The sequence below is a fragment of the Dermacentor silvarum genome, chromosome 5, assembly GCF_013339745.2.
Source record: "Dermacentor silvarum isolate Dsil-2018 chromosome 5, BIME_Dsil_1.4, whole genome shotgun sequence".
Lineage (NCBI taxonomy): Eukaryota > Metazoa > Arthropoda > Arachnida > Ixodida > Ixodidae > Dermacentor > Dermacentor silvarum.
In genome coordinates this window covers 169,419,771-169,432,988 of record NC_051158.1, presented here as the reverse complement: position 1 = coordinate 169,432,988, position 13,218 = coordinate 169,419,771, and the positions used below count along the sequence as shown (strand labels likewise).

Here is a 13,218-nt window from a genome sequence, read left to right as displayed (position 1 = left end):
TTTAAGCGGGTAGAAATGACCAAACAGAGGTTATTTGATTGGTGGCTAAAATCAAGGCAGGGGTGAAATTTCACCCATCACAAAGTACAAAATATGTTAATAGTCATGGCTAGGTGGCGTATGCCACCACCCGATTTAAAGGGTTCAGCCTAATTCATTTATCCATCCATCCTACTTGGCCTGCCGCGGCCTGGCGCGCCGCAGGGAAGCGAGTTTGTTTACCTGCGCGCTCACCAAGTACACATTGCACGACACACCTCCACAGCTGACACATAAGAGCTGCTAAGAAGCTTTAAGTGCAACAAATCAAAATCAGAGTGCAACAAATGGAAAGAGCTGACAACACTAGCTAGAGTGGTCAGCAGAAGCAATGAGGAATTGAGAAACAAATGAATGCATGCGGCCAAGTGCGTGACGACTCCCGATCCTCCACTGACCTCCGCATAATTATGAGACGCGTAACCTATAGTCAGCTCGTGAAGATGGAGAAAAAAAGACCCCCCAAATAGCATTTGCAGCACTAACAGTTCAGTGCATATGCATGTGTTGGCGCGTGGGAAGTGCCATCATTTTTACATCGCGAATAAAGACATGGCAACACACGCCTAGCTGTTCCACATTGTGTTTGAACTAACGTAACTGCAGCAATGCTCAACGAAGGCACGAGTAGCTACGTGTCTACATTATCCCGCGATCTCTGCGAGACTGCGGACACTCTTTCGCGCTAGCTGGCATTTTCAGTTCACTTTATACCGCACGAATTCGCAAACGCGGTTGTTCCTACAAGTGTCAGCAAAACAGCGGATGATCGTGCAAAACTCCTAGCAGTACCATAGAATAAAGAACCAACTTTCCTCACCTCTGTTCTAGATCCCTTGCGGTAGCACCGGCAGCTGAGCAACAAATGTCATTGTACCACAGAACACCCATACAACCCCATGCCGCAACGATCACCACAGACACCACACTTCGGCGATACCACAGAACACCCATATACTACTTTTAGAGCTCCTGCTTCGCCCAGAAGGCGCTACGAAGAATGGATGGATGAGGCTGAACTAGAGTGTACTAGATAATGGTCGAGTGGGCCGAACGGCGCTCTCCCGCTGAGGCGCCGCGTGTGGAAAAATTTTGCGAGGGCGCTGCGAGCGAACTGGATTGGGGCGGAGACGCGCTCCGCGGCATATTCAACGCACTTTCGCTGCGGGCGCCGAGGCCAATTGTGCATAGTACGCTCTTTAAATAGTGCTTTATTTCAACTGCAAATTTATGTTTACACCATCTTGCCAAACATATATATTTGAGGCATGGATTATACAACGCGTCGTCTTCAGTTTTGTTGTCGTTGTCAAGCGCGTCGTCTGCTAGCGAGCGCGCGTTCGCTACGCGGACGCTAGCGGCGCCCAGTTTTTCTCGCAGAACGTCTGTGTAGTACATTTATTTTTATGTTTTAGTTGCTTTGGTGCGCTCATGACTCTTGACGGCAGGTACCAAATATAGTTTCAGTCAAGTGAACCATTGTTTTTAACACTGTCTTCTAAAAGCAACTGGCATCTCTGCAACATGAAGCTACGTACGAAAATTTTATTATTGATAGCGTGTCATTTTACGCGCGCTTCTTGTCGGTGGATATTGATCAGGAACAATGATCGAAGAAAACAATATTAAAGTGAAATAAACCAGGTTTATTAGCTGCGTGGCGCGAAGAATGACCGATGTATTTCTACGTAATTAAATCAAAGGGTACATTGAGAATGGTACAAATGGTACAGTGAGAACTCCCGACCGTGCACGTTTGCATACGAAACACACGTATTAGTGAATACTGCACATAAAACTCTCATTCGCCGAAATAATATGCATAGCAGACAATTAAAACTATATATATATATATGTGTATATATATATATATATATATATATATATATATATATATATATATGTGTGTGTGTGTGTGTGTGTGTGTGTGTGTGTGTGTGTGTGTGTGTGTGTGTGCGTGTGTGTGAAAGTGTTATTGATATGCTGTACGACGCCCTATTGCAGTCTCAAAGGTGAGAGACCGATGCAAGTGCGGACTGTTATTCCGAATGATTGTGCTGCCGGAGAGTTGTGGCTGTTGCGCAGAGGCGCAGTTCCTGCGAACATTAACGCAGGGGTGTTAATAAGTCCGGCTAATAAGCTGCTAATAAGCCATGCTAATAAGTGTAATAAGCTGTCATTCAATATAAATGCCCCGTTTTGGGGCAGCCTGTAAATCTGCTAACTTGATTCAGGCAAGGAAAAATTTTTTTTAACACGAAAGTGTTTTATGCCGGGGTCCACCAAGACTTCACTGACGTATTTCCGTCACGGATATGACGTTCTTACAATGTACACGAACATAATACAAAGAAAGAAACCAGAAGAAAAAGTTCCACAAACATGCAAAATTTGGAAATCGAACCCACGACCTCTCGGTCCACGACGATAGATCGCCGAGCGTTTAACCCATTGCGCCACAAACGCATTTGCAGAGAGCTACACAGACGCGCCTTATATATCTAACACTCCTCCGTGTACCCGCGCTTTTGCTCGGGGCGGTGCCGCCGCCTACGAGCAGAAAAGAGAAGTACTGCATTATGACACTAACGCGCACCGACAGTGAACGCTTCGGTGGTCTCAGCACTACGACGCCTCGATGCCAGCATTCGAAGGGACGCTGGCATCAAGAAGCACTACCAACGCCACCTAGGTGGCGTTCACCGTACTCAGCACAGCGGAGCGTGGCCTCCGCAATTAGCTCTGAAAATGTTTCTGAAGTTGATCGCGGAGGCTGCAATTACGACGCGCTGTACGCGCTGATTTGACTCGGTGACGATTCAGTTACGTGCTTTGTCTTGCGCGTTGTATTAGTGTGTCAGTTACGTGCTTCGTCTTTCGCGTTGTGCTAGCGTGTGCAGCGTAGTGCAGCTTCCATATGCACGACGGTTGCTCATGGTCATCGACGTTGGTAGTCGTGATGGAGGAGACGTGCCACCAGGCGTCAGCGTGGGTGCATCAACGCCTAAGGGCGCTTTAGCCACAAAACACCAATAGACATTATATATCACTGTGCAATAAACATTACACTACTTCTGTGAAGACACGTTTCACTTTCGTGTTCTATACCGATTCCTATATAAGAGGGATCAACCACATTTTTTTGACAGTCTCCCCATCTTTGCAACCCATTAAAACTGGGTGCGCCATGTGGTACCACACTTATCTTCTTGAACGAACGCAGCAGATCTACACATATCTGTACGTGTATTTGAGGTATGCCGTTTCTCTAATTGCTTCATTATTGTCGTTATGATAGTGCGTCGAATAACTGAAAGCAGCCGTTTATAATATACAAGCTGCTTATATAGTTGAGCGGACAGACATTTGGGAATGGCATTACATTTATGTATGAAATATAGGATAAGCGTAACATGTTTTTCTCGAAAATCAGACTCGAGAATAATTTATTTTGTTTACACTCCTAGCAAAAAGACGAAGAACGCCGCCACCTGTCTTTTTTTTTTTTTAGTTCAAACAAATTTGTGGGTTTTACGTGGCAAAACCACGATATGAGTATGAGACTATGAGGCACCCGGTTTAGATTTCCCCACCTGGGGCTTTTTAACGTGCACCTAAATAGAAGTACACGAGTGTTTTCCATTTGTTCCCATCGAATTCCGCGACGGATTGAACCCGCGAGCTCCAGTTTAGCAACGCAACGCCGTATATCCACTATACCGGGTGTTCGAAATTAAGGTTTAGGGGATTTTTAAAAATCTCCTGTGGCAGTTAGCACAATTCTCATTGATGAGCTGGGTTATTTGAAGAGGCGGGCATTAGTAGCACGAGAATCGAAACACCTATTCAACTTATTAACAAAATTGATTAATGAACTTCTTAGTTAATTACTTTACGACACATTGCAATTTACGAATTGTAGCCGGTGAGGTTGCAAAACGCATCCACTTGAAATGAATTTCCAGAATGACACCAGAATGACACCGACCGCGATAAATGACCCCGTACCCATTTACTCCGCATTCTGTTACGCGAGTAAGGCGGAAACTTGAATAGAATGTTGCGCTGCAGTTTTTTTTTTTTTTTTTTTTTTCAATAACGATGCTTCCCGTAAATATGAGTACCCGCCGCGGGGGCTCAGTTAGCTAAGGCGTTGCGCTGCTGAGGACGAGTTCGCGGAATCGAATCCCGGCCGCGGCGGCCGCATTTCGATGGAGGCGAAATGCAAGAAGCCCGTGTGCTTGCATGCGTTGTAGTGGACGTTAATGAACCCCAGGTGGTCAAAATTAATCCGGAGCCCTGCACTACGGCGTGCCTTATAATCAGAACTGGTTTTGGCACGTAAAAAACCCCAAAAGAAGAACGAAATCTGAGTACAAGGTGCCGGATGGGGCAGATATGCTTTACTTGTTGAAGCGGCAAGCAGGAAGGTTACATATGTTTCTCCGTTTGCGTTCCGCAAGACCTACTGATGGAAAACTATATGCGGAACAATACACACGAGAGATACATGCTGCTTGAAGAACGAGAAAAATATTTGTTCTCCAAAGGGAACCGTACAATAACATAGTATAATGAAAGCCGACACTGCGGCCGCAATGCACGGGCAATCACCGAGCGGCATTAAAAAATAAAATGAAGAGAAAGAAAGGCATTTGTTCTTAAGACATATATACATGTCATATTCGATTATGAACACCATTTGAGAGGTCTGAACGCAAATACCAGCGCGCGAAGTAGTGCAATTGACCCTGCCGAGCAGTATCGCCAGCAGTTTCCAACGGCGCGACTAGGGTGGCCTAGCGCGACCTTGATGCGGCCCAATCCAGTTCGATCGCAGCGCCATCACAGTATTTTTCCACGTCGGGCGCCTCACTGCAAAGCATGCACCGCCCCAGCCGCTCGTCCCACTCAACCATATTCTAGTACACTCTAGGCTGAACCCTTTAAATGATGATGATGATGATATCCCCTTTGAAACGGGGCGGCTAAAAAAATAGTCACCTAGCCTGCTTGATTTTCTTACATGTTCTTTAACTAGCCTTTTTGTATACCTCTCATTATTCTCTTTTACAAAAATTTACCTTGTACCGCTACCTATGATTTTAAGAGATCCGGTCGTATCCATCTTTTCCCAGCTTTTTTTCCACTAGTACTCTAAGCGTCTCTTGCTTATCTCTACGGCTGATATGTCAATTGATGTTTACTTCCACTTTAAACCCAAGCGCTTCTGGGAGTTGCATGTTACCTACCAGTGGCGCACCGACAGGGGGGGGGGGGGGGGGGGGGGTTCGGGGGTTGTAACCCTTGAAGCCGATCGTTATCACCCCCCCCCCCCCCCCTTTGTTTAACCCCTTTTTCGTTTCTTGCGTCTTTGAATACTGCAACTAAGTTGTAGGACGCGCAATCGTCTGCACACTCGGAAACTTGCGCAAAAAGCGCATTTTTCGACAATTTCCCGTGAAGAAATTGAAATTAATGCTAAGGCCAACTGTCAACCCCCCCCCTGGCAGAGATCCTGGGTGTGCTACTGTTACCTACGGTTCTCGCTGGGTGGATCCCGCCGCATTCCATTAGGATGTGCTGAGTGGTCTCTGGATCTTTACTGCAGCGTACACATGCCTCATCTCGTTCCGAATATTTGCGCTAGTATGTTTTGGTCCTTATATAGGCAACCGGCTTGAGCCTCAAATAGCAAGGCGCTGCCCTTTGTGTTATCGTACAGATTTTCCCTTCTAATTTCTTTCGTCTCATTCTTGTAAATCTCCATTAATTGTCCTTTTTGTTTCCATTCTTTGCATCCAATTCACGGTCTCTATTTCTCTCACTTCCTTTCTGATGACTCCTCATTGTCGATTTACAGTTTCGATTATCCTGTACTTGGTTGCCAACTTCCTTGACCTCTTCCTTCATTCTGTGTCCCTGCTTTTCATGTACAGATATCTGTGCACTTTACCCGCTCATTTATTTGCATCCATGTTCCTGAGCCTTTCTTCAAAACTAATTTAAATCGGGCAGTGGCACATGCCACCTAGCCGTGGCTATTAACATATTTTGTATTTGTGGAGGGTGAAATTTCACCCCTGCCTTGATTTTATAGCCACCAATTAGAGTAACCTCTGTTTGGTTATTTCTACCCGCTTAAAGTCTATTTTGCCTCCACTGTCCCTAAACCCCAATGTTTGAAAAAATCAGCCCCCGTTGCTTTGCACTGTAGGGTTAAGCCCTTTACAGAAAAGTATGAGGTGTTCAGCCGTTTCCTCTTCCTCTCCACACGCACAGCACAATGTGTCTATACCTTGGTACTTGACTCGCTAAATCTTAGTCTGCAGTACTCCCGTCCTGGCTTCAAACAACAAAAACTTCCCCTAGAATTATCATAGATATTAAATGCGAAGCAGTCCTTGGCAAACATTTGCTACTTTGACAGTATCTATCTATCTATCTATCTATCTATCTATCTATCTATCTATCTAGCCGCCTACGACTTTCCCACGAAACACACAAGCAGCTATTTGATGTCTAAAAGATGTCTTGAACGGATAATTCAAAAGCAGTGTTGCCAGGTCGGATGAGGTGGCATAGCCCAAAGTTAGCGAAATTGTAGCCCAAATGTAGCCAAACACAAAAAGAGAGCAAAATATTTCGTAGCCAAATATAGCCCTTTTTATTTGCAGTTTTATTTCAATATGCATTTTCACATTCAACAACGCAATTCTTTTTTGCACAACCCATTGTAACCAAATGTCTTTGCCGCTGTGATGCTCTACATCACGCTTGCAGCGAATCACTGCAGAAGGCGAAATAATAGTGCTTTTAATATATGACAGATAGTACTAAGTTAATATTTTTAGTTATGTACAGTAATACTAACTACGAAGTCAGCTTTTTAGCTCACGTGAACGCAAAATAATGTTCAGCATCATTGAGCTTTCACGTGACATCCGCATACGGCGTAGAAACACTTCAGCTGTCCAGCCAGTGTATCGCGCTATGATATCTCGCCTTTTTTGTCTCATCGTCCTATCTTGTCATCTCGTTAATTAGATCGGCCCGGGTTACCTGGGACACAATCTATATAGTTTCCACTTACATCAACCTGGCTGCCATGTTAGGTCTCCAGCACGCCAAGAACATGCGTTAAAAAGAAGTGAGAGACAACAGATGCCACTCGCTGTCTCAATCGGTGCAAGCGAAACTTTAAACGGTTGCTGCTCAAAACGGCACACAGGTGTAAGAAGCGCGCAGTCATTTATGGCGAGGAGCACGTCCTGAACGTACCTCGCTCGAAATGGCAAAAGATGCGACGGCTCGCAAAGAGCAAAAGGTAAACGACAAATTGATAACAGTGGTAATCCTGTGAAAACCGGTTACTATCAAAAAGCAAACCATGTTGATATACCATTAATAATATTTACTGTGGTTTTACGTGCCAAAACCACAATATGATTGGGAGGCATGAAGCAGTGGGCGACTCCGAATTAATTTTCACCACCTGGGGTTCTTTAACGTGCACATAAATCTAAGTACACAGGTGTTTCAACATTTAGCCTCGATCGAAATGCGGCTGCCGTGGCCGGGGATCCAACCCCCATCTTCGAGCCAGCAGCGCGACACTATCATCACCTGCTAAGCTAACACACTGATGATGTTCATGTGACGTGCCGCACTGATGGCATCGCGGCAAACTTATTTCGATATTAGCACAATGCGTACATGCATCAGTCAGGTTACGGGCAAACCATCAATAAGGAAACGCACCAGGACCCACTTTGGGCTAGGGGTCTTGCTCCAATTCTTTTTTATACTTGCTCGCATACTTAGCCCACTTCCCCATGGTTCGATTCTCCTCTCCGAGGAGGATTCGGTCTTAAGTCGAACCTATGGAAATGAACCTCTAATGTAAGCACAAACAAAAACTCATTTTTCAGGAAAAAGAAAATGGCAGTAAAGCTTAGCGTGAGAAACGTGAAGCAGGTCGAAAGCTGTGCCCGGCGTGATAGTTCACCAAGAAGAAAAGACCGCGCAAAAGAGACGAGGACGATAAGAAGACAGGTACAACAGACAGGCGCCTGTCTGTTGTACCTGTCTTCGTTTCGTCCTCGTCTCTATTGCGCTGTTTTTTTTCTTGTTTTTTTTTCAAGTATGTTACACCAACTGGCCCACATCAAACTCCTGTTACTTCAGTTCACCAAGAAGCCATGGCCATGAATGCAGTCTGGAGCATGTCATCTACCCATCTTCTTTCATGTGGGCGGCACGATCGCCCGACCCAATTTTATGCTCTCAGAGCATAGTGATGTTAGTACAGTGTACTGTGAAAAACCCTCTACTACCAGCCTCATCGCGATGCCCGGGGATCGGGTGTCTCACAGTGTAAGTTTAATTACATCAAAGATTAAAGCCACTGGCTCAGACAACGGCGCACAGAATGGAGGGGAAGAGGGGGCGGATGGCATTTCGCGCGCACTGGCGCGCTGCCGGCTCGGTCAGCTAAGACATAGCCTTCGAGATTTCTTTCTACCCGATCAGAGCCCTTCTGGAGTGTTGATTAGCGCGGCCCTTATAGCCCAAACAAAGCCAAGTCACAGATTTTCAGTAGCCCAAATATAGCCACATAGCCAACTTGTAGAAGTCGACGCCAAAATTTTTTTTTCGGTAGCCCAATTTGGCTATATATAGCCAAACCTGGCAACACTGTTCAAAAGTGTAATAGCTGTCCTGGTCAAGACATTTTCTAGCCGTGTACGTCTACAGGTACTTCAGTAAGTTCTGCTAATGTTACGCTAAAAGTTGGCTAATAAACATCTGAACAAGAGCAACTTCAAGAATTGTGCTAGACGTTCCCAGAACTCTGTAATAATGGCTTCGGAAACATTATGCAGGCTTTTATAAAACATCTTGACAAGAACAAGTTACGAATTTTATTAGACGTTCCCATAATCCGGAATTAAGCTATAAAGGCCTGCATATTGTTTCCAAAGCCATAACGTATAATGGCTTCAGAAACAATATGCAAGCTTTTATAGCTGTCTTTAAAGCAACATTTATAGATTCTCATCCTACAGTGATGTGGTAAGCAAAATTAATAGCCACTTCTTCAGCATACCATGCATCCGTATGCTAGCTTCATAGAACATGTTACTATATAGAACTAAAAAATAAATTGGAGCGTTGCATTATATTATTTATAATAAATTGCATAAAATTGTTTAACATATATCAAATGTGCAACACAGATCCAAAGCAAATGTGCATAACAACGTAAACAATGTAACGCTGCGTGTCGGGCACGCGCATTTAAAATCTTTTTCACTTTCATGCGCACGCCCAAGCATGTCGCACATTTTCCGACAAAAGCATCTAAAAAAGTTCTTGAGTTATACGCTCTCAAGACGTTCACCAAAGTATGCTCCGGTGACACAAGAGGTGGGCTGTTATCACAGCTGAAACACAATAGCATATTTGATTAACCATACATCCTGCTACATAATGTTTCCAAGAACATCTGTGTAACGTCTTCGTGTAGACCAAGACGTCTATAGCCGTTTGTAGCCGTTCCGAGAAGTTTTCAAGACGTTTTGTGTTTCGTGGGTTCTGCTCTCATGGTCGTTTCGTTAAGTTGGTATGTCCCAAAATTGGCATACTATGACAAGAGTATATGACGAACATAAATGATATGTCATGACATGAATGAAGGTCATGACATTTCATGACATGCGTGTCATGCAGGTCATGAAACAGCCGCCTACGTCTTGGTGCTCTCATGGTCAACTTGGTAGGTGCCAAAATTGGCACAGTTTGACAGGAGTGTATGACGAACATAAGTGATAGGTCATGACATACATGTCATGACATAAGTGTAATATAGGTCATGACAATGACCCAGCGAAAAGATTGACACTCAAAAACCACTGAAATGGGTTCGGACATGGGTACTAAGTGAAGGAAACACAACAGGATACTGGTAGAAGTCAATAGTAATGAGCATGACTCAGCAAAAATGACAATGACTCAGTGAAAAAAATTAACACTCAAAAACCACTGGAATGTGTTCGGAAGTGGGCACTAAGTGAAGGAAACAATCAACGATGATAGTACAAATCATATAGTTATGAGCATGACTCAGAAAAAATGAAAATGACTCAGCAAAAAGACATTAACGCTCAAAAGCCACTGAAATGGGTTCTGACTAAGTGAAGGAAACACTAAAGCATGATGGTAGAAGTCATAGTCATGAGCATGACTCAGCGAAAATTACAATGAATCAGCAAAAAAATGTAACACTCAAAAACCACTGAAATGGGTTCGGACGTGTGCACTAAGTGAGGGAAACACTAAAGGATGATGGTAGAAATCACAGTCATGAGCATTCCTTAGCAAATGTGACAATTAATGACTCAGAGAAAAAATATTAACACTCAAAAACCACTGGAATGGGTTCAGACGTCGGTACTAAGTGAAGGAAACAATAAAGGATGGTGGTAGAAGTCATATTAGTAGGACAAAGGTTTTCGCCCTAAGCTGTCTTAGGTGTAGCTAAAAGGATTCCTGAGGGCTCATGACATGAATGTCATTACATGCATGTCATGTAGGTCATAAAAGATCAGCCTACGTCGTGGTACTCTCATGGTCATTTCATTAACTTGGTAGGATCCCCGCACACTGCTTTGCATAACATCGATTCCCACAGGGCGTGGGATCTGCCGGCTTTTTTTCTTTGGCAATTTCTTGCTTGAAAGTTCTGTATGTTCCCAGTGCTGATTTCCTCTGCATCCCTGTTTTCCATAGACCCCCCTGTTTCTTTAACCTTTTTCTTAACCGCTGTTTTTTGCTTTGCACCCCTCCTGCAGTCCAAATATTTGATTGACCATTTTCTGGTCAGCTTCCTCCATTTTGTGTCAACATTCCTCATGTAGAAATAACAGAAAACTCTCCTTGCCGACCGCTTTTCTGCCATTTCTCTCAATCGCTCCTCAAATTCTATCTTGCTGCTAGCTTCCTTGCCCTCGAATGACGTTCATCCCATGTCACCCTGTACCCCCTGATTTGGTGTATTTCCTTGTGCTCCCAAAGCAAGCCTACTTACCCCTCGCTGCTTAACTTCCAACCTTGCTCGAACCTCTGATCTCATCCCACGAAACACACAAGCAGCTATTTGATGTCTAAAAGATGTCTTGAACGGATAATTCAAAAGTCGAATAGCTGTCCTGGTCAAGACATTTTCTAGCCGTGGACGTCTACAGGTACTTCAGTAAGCCCTGCTAACGTTACGCTAAAAGTTGGCTATAAAACATCTCGGCAAGAACAACTTTAAGAATTGTATTAGACGTTCCCAGAATTTTGTAATAATGCCTTCTGAAACATTATGCAGGCTTTTATAAAACATCTTGACAATACCAAGTTAAGAATTTTATTTGACGTTCCCAGAATTCTGTTATAAATTATAACAGAATTCTTGGGACGTTTAACAAAATTATTAAGCTACAAAAGCCTGCATATTGTTTTCGAAGTCATAACGTATAATGGCTTCAGAAACAATATGCAGACTTTTATAGCTGACATTAAAGCAGCATTTATAGATTGTCATCCTACAGTGACATGGTAAGCTAAATTATTGGCCACTTCTTCAGCATACCATGCATCCGTATGCTAGCTTCATAGTACACGTTACTACACATAACTGAAAATTAAATTGAAGCATTACATTATATTACTTAAAAACTTGCATAAAATTTTTTAACCTATATCAAATGTGCAATACACATACAAGGCAAATGAGCATAACATGCAGAAAAAAATGACCTGACTCTGTGAGAAAGCGGCTTTATTGATTAATAAATTAAAGGACATGCAGAATTATTTTACAAAATTTTTTTAATACAGTAGAAAAGGTAACCACAGAAAATAAGACGTAGCTGCAGTAACCACAGCAATCCAGGTCCCTTCCCTCTTGGATACCACTGGCTGCCCACAGAAGTTCACTCTGTAATACAACAGTGAAGAAAAAAGTGAGTAAGCCACACTTGATTTACAATAAAGATGTGCAATTCGGTATTTAAAATAGCAACATATGTGCCGTTGTTTTAGCTCGGTCACAATTACTTTATAAATTTCAGCAATACTTTCTCTCAAATTCTTATGCTGTACGATGACGTTCAGAATTATGTTGCAGATATGATATGAAAAAACTACTGTAGAGTGAAATTAAACTGGCAAATGGTTTGATCCACACACAACTTGCAGTAGGTCATTACCAGTTAGATGGTTTGCAAACAAATCTCTTACAAGAGTATGCTACTTTTATTTAAGTAGTTTAGTTTAAGTTTATTTAAGTTTATTACTTAGTTAAAATTAAATTAGTTTTATTTAAGGTGAGTTGTAGCCACAGGTGGGCTTGTTGCTACAACTCAAGGCCGGCAACTGCTCCTTCCGAGTGTCTCTTACAATATCCCTGCGGTATTGTACCACATATCAATAAAACCATTCTCTTCCTAAAGGGACCCTAAACACTTTTACCTAATCATAGAATGGTCTCACTATATTAAAGCACGTCGTCTCACGAATCTCATGCCGCAAAAAGTTTTCCAATCCTCCAACCATAAGTGAAGTTACCACACCAATGCAAGACTATTTTCCTGCCTGCTAGCGTGCTGGAAGCTACACAGAGGAGAAGCCAAGAGAGCAAAGTCCCGGTATACTACGCAATGCAGCACGCTGCTGCCATCAAAGGCCACACGCAGCTAGAATTTGTGTAATCATTCAACCAATTATGTGAAACTCCGGCTTTACGTCCCAGATCACAAAAGAACGTTCTGCTACATACCGTGCATGCAAATATATTCGAGTCTAAACTTTGCGCCGGCATGGGCCCGCCAAAACAAAAGTGGCGTGCAAGTTGTAGCAGGTAAACGTATACGTACCGTAAGGAACTGCACCGTATCTGCAGGCGCTGGTCAAGGCTTGAACATGAGCAAAATACTTGGGAAGAGAAGCATGAGCACTGGTGAGCGAACACTCGCGAGCATGAGCACGGCCCTTTGAATCGCTCGCGGAAACTTCAGCGCGCCCCCCTGGTGCAGTCCAAGACATGTGGTCCAAGAGCAGATAGCAGTTCGCTCAAACGGAGTAGTAAGTGGTTCGTATGGAAAGGGAAAGGTTGGCACTATCTTCTGCAGC

General features: G+C 43.5%; 1 protein-coding gene across 8 annotated transcripts in view; it reads right to left on the bottom strand.

The window, feature by feature from the left end:
* The window catches only part of LOC119453884 (uncharacterized), a 231,062-nt gene that overhangs the window by 48,982 nt on the left and 168,862 nt on the right, over positions 1–13,218 (bottom strand). For 2 of the 8 annotated variants that reach the window (XM_037715930.2, XM_049666978.1), the window contains exon 1: positions 860–988. The exons of the other annotated variants lie outside the window; for them this stretch is intronic. The gene's annotated coding sequence lies outside the window, so the exon portion shown is untranslated. Of the gene's footprint in view, positions 1–859; positions 989–13,218 lie in introns of those variants that run through there. 8 annotated transcript variants of the gene reach the window in all.